The sequence below is a fragment of the Macaca nemestrina genome, chromosome 6 (genome assembly GCF_043159975.1).
Source record: "Macaca nemestrina isolate mMacNem1 chromosome 6, mMacNem.hap1, whole genome shotgun sequence".
NCBI classification, from domain to species: Eukaryota; Metazoa; Chordata; class Mammalia; order Primates; family Cercopithecidae; genus Macaca; species Macaca nemestrina.
In genome coordinates this window covers 16,793,802-16,813,562 of record NC_092130.1, presented here as the reverse complement: position 1 = coordinate 16,813,562, position 19,761 = coordinate 16,793,802, and positions in this window count along the sequence as shown.

Here is a 19,761-nt window from a genome sequence, read left to right as displayed (position 1 = left end):
GTGACGTAATGAGAGAAGACAGCATAGAAAATGTATTAGATTTTCTATGAGGCTGAGACATCTTAGTTCTATCCACAACTGTCCTGAATCTTTTCTGTGTGATCTTGGACAAACCGTTCTTCTGTCCTATTCTCTAGTCAGGCAATAATTTATTCAACAGGCAACAAAAAATGCATTTGATTGTCAACCGTGTGTTATACACTCTATTAAGTACTTGCTTAGGAACACAAGGTTAAACTAGACGATGATCTCTAAGTTCCTTTATTTATAAAACTGATTCATCTTTTATTTTTATGTATTTGAAAAGAGTTTTAGAAACTGTGAGTCCATAAAAATCCTGTACAACTTCCCCAGAAAATCTGCCTTGATTCCAAGCATGTTTACCATTGGCCTTTCTCCTCATCCAAATTTTTTGCAGATCCCGTCTGATAGAATAAAAAAAAAAAAAACCCACAAACCCACCAGCATCTGTCTCTGGCAAGCATGCTCGTGAGTCACATCTCCTCCTCTGCAAAGTCTCATGAAAGTAACTGATTAAAAGGAGAACATAAAGAGGGGGTAGTCTGTTGAATTTATTTTAGGTTTAGCCTTCTAATTTCCATTCCACTGGCACTTATTTATTCAGTCACAAGGTCTTGGCACTTGCAATATATTTAGGTGACCCTACTCTGGCTCCTCTCCCTAGTTTCCTGGTGGGGAATAAAGGTTATGGTGTTGTCATCAGTGGCATTATAGCCACAGCTGACCACACTCAGTGGGTGATTTCTCACTGGTTCATCATCATCCCACTTTGATTGGGACAGTGCTTTTGATTCAAACTCCCACAACCTTGCAAGTTGTTTATAGGTAGTAACCTCTGTTCTTGGTGGTGGTGGTGGTGCCACGCTATTAGATTGGGAATCATTCTTGTTAGCTCGGGGCACTGGGCAAAAGCTGGGCTGCAGATAGTCATCATTCCAAATGGGATAGAGTGTGGTGAAGAGCTGACCAGTAGCAGCTGCTGGTTGTAAGTTTTAGGATATTGGCTTGGCTGCCGAGTGCAAGCCGTCTAAAGCTTATATGGTGGTTCATGGTATGTGGACTCAACAAATTCTGTGTTGTTGCTCTTCTATTGTTAGCATGTGACTTCTTTCTGTGGGTCTATGATGGGTGCTTTAGTTCCCATCACTGGGTCTGAATTTCAACAAGTGGAAAGAAAGGAAGAATAATAGGATGCATGTGTTGTTTTTTTGGACGTGACCAGAAAGTTGCACAAGTTACTTCTGCTCATAACCTTCATTGGCTAGCACCTGGTCACATAGCCTCATCTAGCTTTAAGGAAGGTTAGCAAATGCAATATTTAACTTGGCAGCCATGCACACAGATACAACTTCTATTATAATAGAAAAGTTGACATGGGGTAGAAGACAAGAAATCTCAGGCACAGTAATCTTCAAGGGATGGTAACAGGAGCAGCAACTTGGTGAGTTTCAGCATCTGTGCAGCTGTGAATTGTTTTTTTTTTTTTTTTTTTTTGAGACAGGGTCTTATTCTGTCACCCAGGCTGGAGTGTCGTGGTATGATCTTGGCTCACCGCAAACTGCCTCCCAGGCTCAAGCGATTCTCCTGCCTCAGCCTCCTGAGTAGCTGGGATTACAGGTGTGTGCCTACCGCCTGGCTAATTTTTGTATTTATAGTAGAGATGGGGTTTTACCATATTGGCCAGGTTGGTCTCGAACTCCTGACTGCAAATGATCCACCTGCCTTGGCCTCCCAAAGTACTGGGATTACAGCACGAGTCACCGCGCCTGGCCACGGCTCTGGATTCTTTATGGAATAACTCTCTCTTGAGCAACACCTCATAGTTTCCCTCTTGTATTCTCTTATTTGTGTTCTTGTTTCTTCTCCCAACTACTTTCCACTTTCTGGGAGTGGAAAAACCTGTTCTGTAACAGGATCCTCCTGTACTGGGATGAGGTCAGTGGCACTTTTTGTAATTTAAATCCTTATTTGCACATTTGCTTCTATTTTTACATGCTGGAGAAGCAGATTGATACCTAAACATATACTTCAAAATAGAGTTTTGCCCTATCCTTTCTGCCAGTGTGTTAGCAGAGCCCTTTGCTTCTAAAGGGGAGACCAGAACCCCAGTCCCAGCTGCGGTGCATAAAACAGAGACAGTTAGCGAGGCAGCATTTTTTGCCTGGTGAGGGTAGGTTCTCTAGAGATTCTTGTACCTTTTTAAGGAAAGCCAACCAAGCTGCTTTTGGTCTCTGTTTAAAATGTGTAAAAGACAGCAGCAGGTAGCTTGCTCATTGTACATTCTCCAGACACTTTCACTCTCTCCCAGAGCTAAGGAGAAATGACATATTATGTTTCTTGACAACTGATCTAGGAATATTCCTCCAAAGAACAATCCTTGATTTGTACTTTATTTCATCCTTTTAAGAGATACACTACTAGGAAATTTAAAAGTTGTAATGTTTCATACGTGAGGGATTTAGGTTCTATCTGTCCATTATTTTGGCTGTGAATTGGTGACGCTTGCTCATCCCCCAGTGAAGCTCCAATATGTCCTTAATACAACTCTGTGAACAGAGAGATCTATGCTTTGGTTTCTACAGTGGATGAAGGGGAATTTTTAGCAGTCGTCCTACAGTGTTCCATATATAACTAATAGTTTAGAAAGTGAACTGTTTACTGTGGTGACTTATGGTTATTTAGAAAAAGGAGGCCATTGGTGGAACTTTATTTTCTTATTGCATGGTGAAATTCACAAGGCCTTTCCTTGTAGAAACATGAGGAGAATTAGGACTAAGATGGTGTTAGGTGGGAAATGAGCAACGGAGAACACCTGGGCCCCTTTCCCTTACAGTGCTGTCCTGTTTTTTAGTCTTGAGCTGCTCGGGAAATGTGACTTTGGTCCCATATGTCAGCGCCCCCTGTTCTAGAGATGCACCAAGCTCTTGATCTCTACATCCTTTGCTGTGTGGATAAAGCTTGAGTCCTATATTTCACATCATCAGAGGCTGGTTCTCCACTAGGTAAAGGGCTGACCAATCTAATTACTTTAAGAAGATTTTGAGTGATGGAAACACCAGGCATTAGGTACATGGGCAGGGGAGATATTTTAGGTCAGATTTAGTTTTCTGTTTGTTTTTTTTTTACATTCCGTAGAAGCCCATTCCTTCCTGATTTCAGAACTATGGACTCTCTTAGGAAAAAATAACCCAAAGTTTAAATATTTTCTTATGAATGAGGAACTGAAAGAATGTTGAAGGCCAGATTCTTGAGGGTGAGAAAGAAAACTGGAAAATGAGAAGAAAGCAGCAAATTAAGTGGGTTGGAACAATCTGCTTTTTTTTTTTTTTCATTTCTCCTTTTTGTTTGGTTTTATAAGAATCTATGTGTCTATTTTCTTCCTTCTTTCCCTCCCTTCCTCCCCCCTTTCTTTCTTTTCTTTTCTTTCTTTCTCTCTCTCTCCTTCCTTCCTTCCTTCTTCCCTCCCTCCTTGTTCCCTCCCTCCCTCCTTTCTCCCTCCCTCTTACTAAGGTATCTAGAGGGAGGATTTCTCCGAGTATGGATAGTGTCAAAAACTTGTGCTTTACTATTTAAATGAAGATAAGGGCAGCAGGTGGAGGGGGAAATTTGATTGCTAAAATGGGGTTGATGTCAGTTGCACATTTATTGATCCATTTTGTTCTCATATGACTAGTGATCTTTGTAGAAATTGAGCATTTTTGCAACAGATATCTGAAGACCACCTTGTTCAACTGCTTTATTTTACATATGATGGAAACTTAGAGGTCCAGACAAAAGTGGCTTGCATAAAGCCTTACAAATACATTGCTGTTATTTATTTTAAAAAGTAAACTGTTTATTGAAAAATTATATACATTCAGAAAAGTGCAAAAAAACTTTCTAAAGTGACTAGATCAGTGTAACTAGCTTCTAGACCAAGACATTACCAAGCACCCCAGAAATCTCCCTCATGGCCACCTCTGTCACCACCAAGCTCTCCAATCCCAAAGGTAACCTCTGTTTCACTTAAAACACAGCATATTTTCTCCCTTTTTTGGTGAATTTTGTATAAATGGAATCACATAGAATCTGTTCTTTTTTACATGGCCTCTTTCATATAACACAATTTTTATAAAATTAATCCTTGTGCATGTCATAATAGTCTGTCCATTTGCATGGCAATACTCTATTCTCATGTGTGAATGTAACACTATTTACTTTCCTGTTGGTTTATTTTTAATGACTGGAGATTCCTAGTGCTCATTTTTATGTTTATCCTAATTCTCTCGCCTCAGGACAGGAATATTTTCTCTAAATCAAAATACAAGGTCATTGTCTGAGGTTGAATCCTTAAGTACAACCACCAGGAAAAAAGAGTATATATCACCACTGATTATCTGCTATAGCAATTCCTTTTTTCTTTGGCTCTACTTTCTCTGACTATTGAGAAACTAGTTGAACAAGAGTCAGATAACATTTCCTCTCTTCCTTTTTCTTCTTCATTATGGACTTTTGCTATGAAGAGTGGATTTACCATTTGGGTTTTGAATGATTCCTGCTGAAGTGGTTCATCTGGAGCAGTGACTTTTCTTGTTCATTCTTCCCAGATCCTCTGGGAGAATCCAGATGGTTCTTGCATTTTTAGTGAATGAACACTTGCCATCTTGCATAGTCTAATTGTCTAAAACTGCCCACATGCTTACCATCTGAAGTGGTGCTGTCTGCCAAAGGTGTCAGGTTATCTTTCAGATGACTTTAAGAAAGAAGGCATTTTAACCTGAAATCATGGCATCAAAACGCGTCTCTCCTGGTTAGCTAAAATTGACAGTTTTTAAACCCCTTTATTAAAAATACAGTTCATCAGTCTGAAAAAGAGAATCTAATTATTTAACTGTCAGCAGTTTTCCCCATGGAAAATAAACCTTAAGTGTTTACATGTAACTTAGCTAGATTTTAACCAATTTACTTATTTAACCAACTATTAAAAAAATCTATACCATACCTTGTAAGTTCTTCTAAACTCTTTTTGTTTCCATTGATTTTGATTAAACAGGTAATTGTCAGTTATCAATAGGCACAATTCTGATGAGCTGGTTTGGCTGAACCTTCTGTGTGACAGAGCTCCGGGAAGAGGGAAGCCAGAGGTTTGCTGACACTCCAATCTATCTTCGATGAATGCAAGCTGGCTAATAAATATTTAATGGGCAGTTGTTTGCAGTTTAATAGAATTAGATAATTCTATTAGAATCCTGTTTGGAGACCTACAGGTATCATATATCACAGTTGAAGACATGGTTAATAATTTAAGCTAAGTGACTAGTAATTAGAGAGACAGTCAGATTAAGCAGGAACTTTTGGTTTTAAGCCACTTGGGAATTGTGTGTGTGTGTGTGTGTGTGTGTGTGTGTGTGTGTGAGAGAGAGAGAGAGAGAGAGAGAATGCAACAGAATATGTGTCTGTGAGAGCAAAAGAGAGCAAGAGAGTACGAGTGAGAGCGAGAGTGAGTGATCGAGAAAGAGAAACTAGATAGGATTTTAGCCTATAAACCATTACCCGGATTAGCTAATGCAGCAAGTCTGGGCCAAGCCTTAAACGTGATAACAAAGCATGAGGCCCTTGGGGTTTATTTAATATCTCATCCTCTCAGTTAATGAGATGGAAAATAGTTCACTGTTTATCTACAGTAGATTGAGCAGATGTTGCCAATACCATTTTCTGGAATGTAATCTTGGTGAGATTGTCTTCTGCCCATTACCTTTTCCTGGCCTCAGTGTCTCCTGTACTTTTCTTGTCGGGGGGGGGGTTCAGATACCCTCTTGGCCATGGACTAGATGGAAAAACTTTCAAGGAAGGACTTAATGACCTTTTCAAGTTCTGAACAGTCATTTCTAATAGGGTGAAGCTGGTTGATTGACAAAGATTTACAAACAGCTTCAAAAATGTGAAGACTGTTAACTCTAAGGACTCCCCTCAAATTACTGTTTATGAAACTCTTCCAGTTTGGGATTTTATTTCATTGGTTTCATTTGTCTCTTTTATATTTCAGTATTCTACAAATATATAATATTTTAATTAGAATAACTAGAGCATTGTGTCTAAGAAACATAGTATGATTCTCATTTTAGTAAACCATTTCAATTATCCAGAACCATTAGGAAATTTGTATTTTCCAAAATTGTGATATCAGGAGAAAATGGCTAATTTACAAGCAACAAGATAGTAGAGACATAGTTTGAGGAAGGAAATAAGCCAGCTTAGGAAATGGTCTGTAGATTTGATAGGACTTACCTAATGACTTACTTTTGCCTATAGCAGAAAGCTGGGCTTATAATGGGCATAAATATATAAAGACTTGCTTTTTATCATGCAAAAATGTCTAGGGGTATGGGGGTATGTGGTATTTGATATTAGATCAGTGGTGCAAGGATGACAGGGTTGAAGTCTCTGTGATTCTCTTGACTTTTTTTCTTTATGTCTTAAGACGGCTGCTGCTATTCCAACCATCCTGTTTGCATTCCAGGCAGGAACTTGCAGAAAGGGATAATGGTTCCCAGAAATTCTCAAGAGACATCCACTTATTTCTCATTGACCCTTAGTTACAAGGGTCTCAGAAAACTCTATTTTTATCTATCTAGCCTTTATAAGAGAGGAAGGAGAGGGAAAGAAAACTGGAATAAGTGTTGAGTGAGCCAACCTACAATATTTGCCATATTCTTTAAGGAAATTTTCTTATTTGGTAGTAAGTATTGACTTAAGTCTGTCTTACCAGAATGTAAGCCCTTTATGATTTCTTTAGGCTCAGTATTCTAAATGGTAATTAGAAACCCTCACACTATGGCATATAGAAGTACTTGACAAATTATGTTACAGTCTTGAGACGAGGCTATAGAAAAGGGAAGAATTACTCAGAGAGGAGGAAGTCAGAGACAAAATGTTGTATGAAAACACGCATAGGCCAGGCACGGTGGCTCACACCTGTAATCCTAGCACTTTGGGACGCCGAGGCGGGTGGATTACCCGAGGTCAGGAGTTCAAGACCAGCCTGGCCAACATGGTGAAACCCCGTCTCTACTAAAAATACAAAAATTAGCCGGGTGTGGTTGCACACTCCTATAATTCCAGCTCCTCGGGAGGCTGAGGCAGGAGAATTGCTTGAGCCTGGGAGGCAGAGGTTGCAGTGAGCCGAGATTGTGCCACTGCAGTCCAGCCTGGCAGACAGAGCGAGACTCTGTCTCAAAACAAGCAAACAAACAAACAAAACCCCAAAAAACACATATCACATATACACATAAACACACACATACTGACAATCAAATCATAAATAAATATTAGCAATGGAATCTCTCCCTCCACCCCCGCCTTTATCTTCACTTACATAGTAAAGCACAAGTTTTGTGATATATATATATATATATGTGTATGTGTATGTGTATGTGTATGTGTATGTGTATGTGTATGTGTGACTGGTATTATTCTATCTTGTGGCTGGTGTTATTCTCTCTTGTCCTCAACAGATTTGGAGGAAACAGTGAGAGAAATTTCCAGAAATGCTTGTGGCCATGATAACAGCCCAGACAATAACAATTAAAGGTTTGCTGTGTGGTTTGTTCTTTTTGGGTTTTTTGAATAGTACGAAGAAAGTTCAGATTCACCTAATGTTTATTGAGATCATCATGCTTAGCACATGTACACACATTAACTCAATTAGCGTTCAAAATAATACTGTGTGAGGGTGGTCATATTCTCTAGAGAGCATCACGCTTAGCGTCTTTTTTTTGTCTCTCACATCTACCATGTACTTATCAAATCATTCTGGCTCTACCTTTGAAATACATCTGAGTCTGATAACTTCCTAGTTCCACCATCAGCACCTTAGCCAAAATCACTGTCATTATTTGCATAGACTACTTCAAGTGCCTTCTGAATTATCTTTTTGCTTTCCTTCTGCACCTGCCCCCTACCAAGTTCATAATCATTTTGCTACAGAGAAGGTAGAGTGAAAATGTGTGATGTGGTTAGTATTATCAACATATTTTATGGCTCCTGGTATCAAATGTATGTAGATAGTGAAGGAGGAAGAAGGTTTGGAAGAAAAGTACCCATTATGACAGCTCTCTGGGAGAACATGGTCATATGGGGGCAGGGGTCCACAGGGTGTTCCTAAAGATCTTAGAGAAACCTAGTAGTCATAGGACAAAGAAAACACCACAGGCCCCCCAGCCCCATAAAGAAAAAAAGCATTGAGGGAGATTGAAAAGGACTGGAGAATTTAGCCAGTAGCCAGCGGCTCCTTTGCAAGTTGTACACACTCCTCAATACAATGTGTTGACTTTGTATGAGGAGGCTGAGGTGCTGCTATCCATTCAGAAGACGCTGGTGTGCAATGAAAGCAGAACAGCAGGAGCTGTACAGTGGAGAGGACTCTTTGGATTTGTAGCTCCTTTTGTTGCATTTCTTTTGAGTTTTCTTGGTTCTGTGGTTTGGACCTCCACAGACCTAGAAAAGTTCAGAAACTTGAAAGGGAAAAAAGCCTTTCCTCCCCAGGGCTGGCTCCTCCACTTTCATCTGTGTCAGGTGTTCACGCCTCACAAAGATGGTGCTAAATGGAACTCTCTGCAACCTCTGGGTAGCTGGGAGTCCTTGTGAGATGTTATGTTCTGGGAATAATGGAGTCTTGTCACTACAGGCTGTTAACATACACCCTTCCATTGTTGAGAACGACATCCAGGCAGCCACAAAGCACATGGCTTCCAGTAGAATCCTAGGCTCCAGGATCTCTTGGGGAGTTTGGTTCTGTGAAAGGAACATAGAAACCCCAGGCCATTACTTCTAAGAACTGTTTTTTTCTCTTTTTCCTGAATAAGTTGTTTAATTTTATCTTTATGTTTGGCAACACAAAGAGTTTATAAAGTCGTTGGTTGTAACAAACTACCAAGTACAAGCAATTTCAGGGAATTTGCTTTGTAATATAGTTATGTTACCTTCTTTGAAGGAATGATGAATATCTTTATCTACACAATAGGTTAGCCTTCTGGAATTTTCTATATTATTCTACCTTGACTCTCATGGAGAATAAATATAGGGAATATGTTCTAATATGCCACTGTCACCTGTGTATGTAGGCATTGCTCTTCAATCATGACATTCTTTTCTGCTAAGCCTTGATGTGGCTGCCAAAACATTGTCAAAGAGTCACTCAATTGAGGGAGTCACTCAATTGATTGAGATTTGTGCTTCAATGAAAAAGATTGTCTAGGGGCGAAAAGTTCCCTTCACATGATTCTGAGATCGTTTTAGCAAAGACTTCTCTTAAAGGCCAGACACTCATTTGCTTACTTCCAAGATAAGAAAAGCAAATATGAAGTTTCAAAGAAAGTTTTAAATAGGCATGGGATAAGAGGTCTGGTAAACTTGGAAGAGAGAGATGTGTTTAATTTATATTAGGTGTTTTTGTCTGCAAGGCTGATTATGTAAAAAAAGCCACTTTAGCAAATCAATTATAGTTAGAATGACAGGGTACAATGGTAATAGTTGAGACAAGCTTCATTAGGCATTTGTGAGTGTGGCTTTTTTCTTCTCAAAGGTCTGCCTGGGTCACTGGAATAACTGTGAATTTGGATCAAGGACCTGAGTAAGGAGGGGAAGGCTCATTTATCATCAGAGAAGGGCGAGACAACTGTCATCACTCCATTTGACTCCAGCTGTGAAGTGAACAGCTTATTTTGTTTTGATGATGATTTGAGAGACTCATCAATAAAATCACCAATACTCTTTTCAGTGCTGCAATCTGTCTGTATGTCTGTGTGTGTGTGTGTGTGTATGTACAAGTACATACACGTGCTTATTTCAAGGAAAGAGGGAGAAAGCAGCAAATAGCTTTACCTTTACACATATATATATGTATTTACATATGATTTCCCATTTTCTATTCACTGATGGCAGGGACACATCTCAGAATCTCCAGCTGGTCCATCATTGTCCCTGATGGTTCGCATATTGAGCTTGTTTTGTAGCTTTATTGCTCAAATGTGCTGTGGTTGCCTACTGTGCTACTCATATAACCAAGCCCAGAGGATTCTTTGGAGGAAGGAGTGATTAACTGGAAGAAATGGACTGAGTAGACTGTCATCAATCTCTTTCCTTTATTTTCAAGAGCTCATTTCTTGGAACTCAATCATTTTGAAGACTCTAAGGTCCTTGTAATGATTTCCTGGGTACTTACTAAGCTAACACACACTCACCACTTAATGATGTGTGAGGCACTGTGCTAAGCTTCTCTCTTTCATGGATTCATTTAATCCCTACAACTACACAGTGGGGTAGATTCTATTATTGTTTCCTGTATTAGTTAATGTAGACTTAGTGTTCTAACAAATAGACTCAAAATAAAGAATGGCTCAGATACCACAGAATTTTCTTCCTTGCTCACGTAACTGTGTAGGTGAAAAACTTAGAGGGTGAGCCACATCCCTACAATTATTCAGGAACCTGGACTGATGGAGGCTTTGCTATCTTCAACACATCGTTTGTTAGATGATCTTGAGGGATCATCTCCATTCCAACCATCAAGGTGAAAAGAATATAGATAGAGTACTATCCTGGAGGTTTTTATGCAGCCGATTGGGAAGTTGCAGTCATGAATTTTGTTCACATTTGTCACAAAGCAGCCACAAATGGTAAGGGTAACTGGTAAATGTAGTCCCTGGCTGGCCAACGACTCCCCTGAGACAACTCTACACTATGGGGAAAGTCTAACAGGTTTTTGGTGATCTGCCAGCCATCTTTGCCCTAGTCTGTCCTTCTGGCTACCAAATTGCTAAGAGCACTTTTCTTCTCATATTATTTTCTAAGAAAGGCCATCTGGATTTCCATTAGTTATCATATCCGGGTCAAGGCTGTCTGGGTAATGCACTGCCCTACATCAAGTGTGGATAGATGTGGTTCCTTGTGTCTTGCAACATATGATCTGAAAGCTGAGTTATTTTCCTTCATCTCACCATATACCCAATAAATAATGACATTATGACAACACACATAGAAGCTCCACCCTGGAGAATGAACGCATGGGAAACTCACAGCTATCACTGATCTGTAACAATGACGAATCATATCTAGCTTAGTATATGGTGAACTTTTCAAAAAAAGCTTTATGGACATTTGAATAGAATGCATCCTCTCTGATGCATACATATACACACATACATATATGTATAAAATATATATTTTGTATATTGAATTCATGTGTATATGTAATATAATTGTACTCTATAAATGTAATATTCACACTTATACATATATGAAGAGAGAATACATAATGAATGTGTAATAGTGGATGAATCTTTTTTTTTTTTTTGAGACGGAGTCTCGCTCTGTCACCCAGGCTGGAGTGCAGTGGCCGGATCTCAGCTCACTACAAGCTCCGCCTCCCGGGTTCACGCCATTCTCCTGCCTCAGCCTCCCGAGTAGCTGGGACTACAGGCGCCCGCCACCTCGCCCGGCTAGTTTTTTTGTATTTTGTAGTAGAGACGGGGTTTCACCGTGTTAGCCAGGATGGTCTCGATCTCCTGACCTCGTGATCCGCCCGTCTCGGCCTCCCAAAGTGCTGGGATTACAGGCTTGAGCCACCGCGCCTGGCCGAGATGAATCTTATTATTCAAATTATATCTTTAATTTTTTAAAAGTTAAAAAAATTAAAAATTTTTTTTGTAGTGATGGGGTCTCACTCTGTTGGCCAGGCTGGTCTCAAACTCCTGAGCTCATATGGTTCTCCGGCCTTGGCATCCCAAAGTGTTGGGATACAGATGTGAGTCATGACGCTCACCTTTTAATACATTTTAAACCTTTTTCTTACCTGAAATAAAAGATAGAGAAAAGTCTTTAAAACATATATACAACTTAACATAGTAATAAAGTAACCATCAATACAATCATCATGTAGATCAAGAAATAACCTTCTCAGCAAGGCAGAAATCCCCTAGCCCGATTACATCCTTATGACAACTTGTTTTACTACTGCTTAAAGTAACTATTGTCTTGACTTCATGGAATTCAAATCTCGATTTTTCTATGTAGTTTTACAACCTAAGCATGCATTCCATTTTTTTTTTTTTTGAGACGGAGTCCCACTTTGTAGCCAGGCTGGAGTGCAGTGTTGTGATCTCGGCTCACTGCAACCTCCGCCTCCTGGGTTCAAGTGACTCTCCTGCCTCAGCCTCCTGAGTAGTTAGGACTACAGGTGCATGCCACCATGCCCAGCTAATTTTTGTATTTTTAGTAGAGATGGGGTTTCACCATGTTGGCCAGGTTAGTCTCGATCTCTTGACCTTGTGATCCGCCTGCCTCAGCCTCCCAAAGTGCTGGGACTACAGGCGTGAGCCACTACGCCCAGCTGCATTCTTAATATACATACTTTAAATCTGTCTGTTTTTGAATTTTACATGAATGGAGTCATACTGTGTACATTTTTGGTGTCTTTTCTCATTAAACACTGTAGTATTTGTTGAATAGTGCTGTAGTTTACTTATATTCATTTACGATTTGGAAGTGCTTATCTCTTATTCTAGCTGGTTACATTTTTAAGCCTTACATTTTCAGGATTTATATTTAATTCTATGGTCTGCCACTTTGCCAAAAATTAATCGACAATGATTATTCTGTATTAACTACAAGACATTTTGATTTTTTTCACTTACCTCTGCTTTTTTTTAGTTTTAGAGTTATAACTTTAGATGATCTTGAGGGATCATCTCCACTCCAACCAACTGTCAAGGTGAAAAGAATATAGAAGAGTACTATCTGGGAGGTTTTTATGTGGCAGACCTGGAAATTAGTCATCAATTTTATTCACTTTTGTCACATGGCTGCCACGAATGGTAAGGGTAACTGGGAAATGTAGTCCCTGGCTGGCCAGTGACTTCCCTGAGGCAACTCTATACTATGAGGAAAATCTAACAGGTTTTTGGTGAACTTGCATACAATAAAATACACAAATTTTAAGTGCATAGCTCAGCTAATTCTTACAAATATATGTTCCTGCATAACCACCATCAGAATCAAGTTATAGAACTTCCCTGCTGTCCAAAAGGCTTTCTCATGCCCTTCCCAGTCAATACCCACCTTCCACAGATATTTACTATTCTGATATCTATTATTATAAATTAACTTTCCCTGTTCTTGAGATATACATAAATGAAATTACACAGAACATTCTTTTTGTGTTTGTCTTTTACTCATCGATATATTTTCGATGTAACAGGATTTTTTTTTCGCTGTGCAATTTTTCATTGAATGCATATATTACAACTGGTTTACTCATTCTGTATTATAATGAATAAAACTGCTATGAACAGTCTTGAACATGTCTTCTTGTGGCTATATATACTTATCTATCTTGGAAATATGCAAATACATGGAATGCCTGTCTAACAGGGCAGCTGTATATTTAACTTTATCAGAACTGTAAAATAGTTTTGAAAAGTGCTTGTAACAATTCACACTCCAAGTGGCAATGCCTAAGAATTCCAGCTGCTTCATTCATATCATCGCCAACACATAGTATTGTCAGTCTTTTAAAAATTTTAATCAGGGCTGACTAACTTTTTTGTAACTGGACAGATAGTAAATATTTTAGGCTTTATGGACCATAAGCCTAGTGTAACGACTCAACTCTGCCATTGTAGTACAAAAAGCAGTCTCTGACAATACACAAACAAGAGTGCACAGTTGTGTTTGCCAATCACTGGTCTAAAATGTCTATTCCATCACTTCTGTATTCTAGCCCATGGATAAAGGAGAGGGAACTTGGACCATATTCTTTTCTTTAAAATCATGGCCTGCAAGTTACAAATACTACTTCAATCCACATCCCATTGGAGAGAATTTTGTCACATGGCCAATTTGCAAGAGAGGATGGGAAATTATTCTTTTGTTATGTCCTCTGGGTTCAGCTAAAACTCTCAGAGGTTCTATCACGAGGTCAGGAGATTGAGACCACTTTGGCTAACAGGTGAAACCCCGTCTCTATTAAAGATACAAAAAAAATTAGCTGGGCGTGGTGGCGGGCGCCTGTAGTCCCAGCTACTCGGGAGGCTGAGGCAGGAGAATGGTGTGAACCCGGGAGGCGGAGCTTGCAATGAGCTGAGATTGTGGCACTGCACTCCAGCCTGGGCGACAGAGCAAGACTCTGTCTCAAAAAAAAAAAAAAAAAAAAAAAAAAGAAAGAGAATGTGTATTTGTGGGCAACTAGCTGTCCTTTCCACAGCAGGCCTTGTCTTGTGGCAAATTTCTTCAAGTAAAGGAAAACTTATTTTTATTTCTTTCGTTACATTCCTTCTGTATGCTTTTCATCCATTTCTTCTGGAATTCGTGGTAGACAGATACTGGCTCTCAAAGATCTATCTTCCATGACTATTGTCACTTCTTTTATAATTTCCACCTCTTAGTCCATTTGATAGATTTCCAGCTTGTTAATTCGGTTTTAGTTGATGTCTATTTTGGTATATTCAGTTGATTTATTTGTTGCTCTTTTATTTTTTTTGGGATGGAGTCTCACTCTATCGCCCAGACTGGAGAGCAGTGGCGTGATCTTGGCTCACTGTAACCTCTACCGCCTGGGTTCAAGAGATTCTCCTGCCTCAGCCTCCCGAGTAGCTGGGATTACAGGCGCCTGCCATCGTGCATGGCTAATTTTTTTGTATTTTTAGTAGAGATGGGGTTTCACCATCTTGGCCAGGCTGGTCTTGAACTCCTGACCTTGTGATCCATCTGCCTCAGCCTCCCAATGTTCTGAGATTACAGGCATGAGCCACCATGACTGGTCTTATTTGTTGCTCTTTTAAAAAATCCTAGCAATCATATGTTTAATTTTCAGATTCTGGTTACTGCTTTCCACTGTGTCTACTGTTTTGTAGCTATAATGTCTATCAAGTATTTAAATTTCCATTCAATATTTTTCATCAGCTCTGTGTACAGGCATTGAATATTTTCTTTTTAGTGTGAGGTCTCTATAATATTGTTAGTTTTTCTTATAAGTTTTGTTGCTTTGGGGCTTTTGCTTGTGTCTGTAAATTTACGTCTAGAATAAGTACTAGTACTTGGAAGGGATTTCTTTAGCACGAGTGAATGTTGATGTTCTTTAGATAGATATTCAGTTATGATTACAAGACCTCTGGCTCTATAGTTATGCAGGGCAGAGGAGTAGAGAAACATTTAGTTGTGTAGCTCTTTCTTTAGGTGCATGAGCGGCTTGAGTGTGGGATGCTAGGAGTTTCGTGCAACGTACCCAGTGTTCCAGTGCTCACTTGAGTTATCTTTTGGGGGCATATCTTCCAGTTTATTTGGTGGTATATTTGAAGATCGTCCTTCAAAACGTATTGAAGTCAATTTGAAAGCAGGGACCAATACAGTTATTCTCCAGCCCTTTAATGAATTTTCTCACTGATGATCACACAATTTGGGGTCTCTTCCAGGGATTGTCCACACTTCCTGATTTTCTTATTTGGAGATTATTCTGTAGTTTTGTTGGTCTTCTTTTTCGACAGCACGAAGTTGTATGTTCCTCAGTTCTTTAGGAGTTCACTGTCAATCTTTTTTTTTTTTTGACAGCATCTTGCTTGTGCTGTTGCCCAAGCTAAAGTGCAGTGGTATGATCTTGGCTCACTGCAACCTCCTTCTCCCAGGCCCAAGGGATTCTCATGCCTCAGCTCCCCAGTAGCTGGGCATACAGGCGTGCACCACCACATCTGACTAATTTTTGTAGTGTTAGTAGAGGCAGAGTTTCATCGTGTTGGCCAGGCTGGTCTTGAACTCCTGGCTTCAAGTGATCCACCTGCCTCAGCCTCCCAAAGTGCTAGGATTACAGGTGTTAGCCACCACGCCCAGCCCACCGTCAATCTTATGTCACGTGTTTTTTTATCTTCCAGAAGTTTCTTAATGATTGGGTTGGCTAATGCATCCTCAGTGTTAGCTATCATGAAGTAGGATTGCCTCTCTTGGCTGAATTTTGTGTCGGGGCTGTTGGTGAACGAGCCAAGAATCTCAACAGCGTTCTTGGAACAGACCAAAACTTTGAAAGCAATGTCCTTTTTATGTTTCAATAACTTGTTTAAAAACCTTCAAGCAAAATGTTTCATTTTGCTGGAACCTTTCAGAAGGACAGTTTTCTGGTAAACTTGGGAGGTATATATCTAGAGTCTGGTATAGGAGGCATCATGGAACCACCAAGAGAGCCAGCTCCATGCAAGCTAATGCCTGGAGAAGCAGAATCAAATAACCAAGAGGGAGATGGAGGAGGTTTTGTATTTGAATTTATTACATTGTATTGTGGTTTTGTTTGCTTTTATTTAAAATTAAACTCATCAACTGATTTTTAAATTGACTTTCGGCATTTTAAAAATACATAGAGGAACAAAGTTGGGAATCTAACTATTGTTTGGATTCATTAAGAATTACTCTATTAAAACTATTATTTCATTTGAAGTTTTTAAAATTAGGTTTATTTTCTTATTTGCTTTTCTTATTACAAAAATAATATAGGCCCATGGTAAAAATGTTTGGAAAATGCAGATAAATAAAAATAATTTAATCCACCTTTCCAGAGATAGCTACTGATAACATTAAAATATATATATTTTTAGCCCTTTTTCTCCCATGTGTGAATTAGGCTTAATAGAAATTGGGTAACTTACTGTCATGTGGTAAATGGTGAAGCCATGCTATAAAACAAGGCTCACTTATTCCAGAACCTTTGTTTTTAAACACTGCAGTGTATACTTGGCCTTATGGATCAATTCCTGGCCCTAGGAAGTCCTGGAAGATGTAGGATTATAGCGGTTGGTAGCCATCAGCAGGAAGCTGAGTGAGGAGGTTGATTACTGTGAAGCATTCTGTTAGGTCCCAAGGGGAGTGTTGCTCTTTGGGGGGTTTGTTTCTCTTAGTTTCCCCAAAGGCTTGCTCTTGTTGATGACTCATATCTTATTGGCTCTGAAATTCTACTCTCTTCCAGGTACCCGACAGAGCAGATTCATTATGTTTAGTTGTTTTATTTTTTTAATAGAAACTCTGCACTGTTGAACTCTATAGCAAAACAAAAAAACTCACGTGGATTCTAATCTTGTAATTATCAATTTGGGTGCAGTTTTCTCCTTGAGATTGGGCAAAGGTAGAGGAGGCATGGTGCATGCCACAACCTTCTTTATTATCCTTGAATTTACTCATCTTTTTGGCATGCTCATAGAAGTTAGCAAGGACCCAGAGAACTGGATTGCCATAATATCTCTCTAAGACCTGCTTCAGGCAGTGCATTTCAGCAAGGAGCAGACCATGGAGGATCGCAGGGATCTGAATTTGCAGGTGATGGTCCAAATTGTTGGCTCCAAGTATAAAATACTGATTTCCCAACTCCTCTACCCAGGGCTTTCTTGCTCTGAGGCCAGGCTGGCACTGTTTGCATAAAGCACTGTTCCATTTGAAAACAGCTGTGCCTAGAAGCAGATGAGAGTCGACGAAGTAGGGATCATAAGTCAGCAGAACTGTGCTACAAAGGCATTTTCTGTTGCTGCTTTTGGTGGATGCTGACTAGGAAATCAGACACTCCATAATCAACAGAACTTTACATCGTGCATTTTAGAAGCTAAAAATCTAAGATAAGAGATCCTTAATGGTTTACTCCCCAGGACAAAAGCTGTAGCTCATAGATTCTGTGTTTTCTGGCATTAATATTATAATCTCACTGAAACGAACGTTATCAGAACTCCTTTTAAAAAGTCTTTTTGAAGTTTGCTAACTTATGGTTATAAGACGTGCCTTTTTCCTCCCGATGAATGTCAGTTGGTATCATCTTCCCTACTTGACTGACATAAGCTTTCTTAACCTGCTGTCCTTGAGATAAATCTTGGTGGGGAAGTTAGTTATACTCAGCTACAAAAAAGACACTATCATTTTGATGTGTTACGGAACTGAGAAGTGATAGTTCCTATCACTGGGCTGGTGAACAGTCTCCTGCTTCCTTTGCTGTAGTTGTTATAAATGGTGTGTTTTGGGGTTTTCGTTTTAGTTTATTTTTACATTTATGAGTCTGTGGTCTTTTTCTCACAACAAAGTCCAGCCATTCCTGCATGCCTCATCACTCCTAAGTGTGGTACAACAGAACTTGAATAAGAAATGTAAGGCAAACAAGAGTTTGTGATTTTATTAGACATGCTGGATAAGAAATTCTTTTTTTTGAGACTGAGTCCCATTCTGTTGCCCACACTGGAGTGCAGTGGTGCGATCTCGGCTCACTGCAACCTCCACCTCTCAGGTTAAAGCAATTCTCCTGCCTCAGCCTCCCGAGTAGCTGGGATTACAGGCACCTGCCACCATGCTGGGCTAATTTTCGTGCTTTTAGTAGAGACAGCATTTCACCATGTTAGCCAGGCTGGTCTAGAACTCCTGCCTTCAAGTAGTCCTCCCACCTTGGCCTCCCAAAGTGCTGGCATTACAGACGTGAGCCACTGCACCCAGCCTGTATAAGGCATTCTTAATACATCTCTTTTCCTCATATATCATCTGATGATTATCTTTGACTGTCATCTATACTCCTCTTCCACAGTTAACACAGTCATGAGTTATGGCCCTGAGTTTGGCCTGAGCAAGAATCAATTCTTGATGCTGTTGACAAAGCTACTTTTGGACTCACATCATGATCCATATTTCTGAGAGAGTCAGACACTATAACCAGCCTATCATTGCATTGGGTATAAAGCTTAGAAGCAGAGTCCCCAAAAAGTGAAGACAAATCAATAGTTTCTTATTCTTCAATAGTAAAGCAATTGTATCCTATTTCTGCTCCTAATAGTACACTTGGAGGCATCTATATTGTCTGGTCAGATCTCCTCCAATATCCCCCTTACTCCCCAAAACAAACTCAGCATGACAACCATATGAAATTACTAACTATGGGGATGTGGGAAGAAGTGCATTAGTCACTAAGTGACCTTGTTGGTGTTTGTGTTTTGAGTTTCAATAGCCCAGATGATGTTTCATCAGGATGCTAACATCCAGATGCCCTGCCAATTGATGTACTTATTTAAGTCAAGCCACATGATCCTATTTATTCCTTTGCCATTTTATTTGCTAGGGAGGATTTAAAATGAAATGTTCTCCTTTGTCTGAACATGCACTTGTCAAAGTTCTTCATCTATCAATAGCAACAGAAAATGCAATGAACAAAACTATTTCTTTTAGATCTATTTTTGTATGTCTCATATTCTCAATGTCATTTTGTACTACCCTCCCACACCTAAGTGGTCATCTGGCCTTCCCTAATACAGTTCTTTGATTTCATTGAGAACAGCCGTTTTTCAGATTTAGGTGGCATATGTGCTAATCATGGTTTAATTGGTCTCTCCTGTTCTGTGATGGTACAGGTGTGATGCAAATAAAACCTATATGTGCAATGGAGGTGATTGGAATTACGGTCAACTGACAGGAGGCATCAACCTCTCAGTGCTTGAATAGCCAGTTTATTGGATCAGACAGGACAATTACCACAAATGGCCTGTCAGAATGGTTAGAGCTCCCTATAGGCTTTGAGGCAGGTGTTTGTGCCTTCAGTTTAATCTCTTCCTTTCTAGTTCCAGGCTACATGCAGTCCTTGGCACCAACAGAAGCATTAATACAGAAATGTGGGTCACCTGCATGCCCAGACCAGTGGATCTGGACTCACTGCCAAATGAAGTATTAGTTCCCTGTGATGCAAGCTGGATTTCTCCAGGGAAAAGT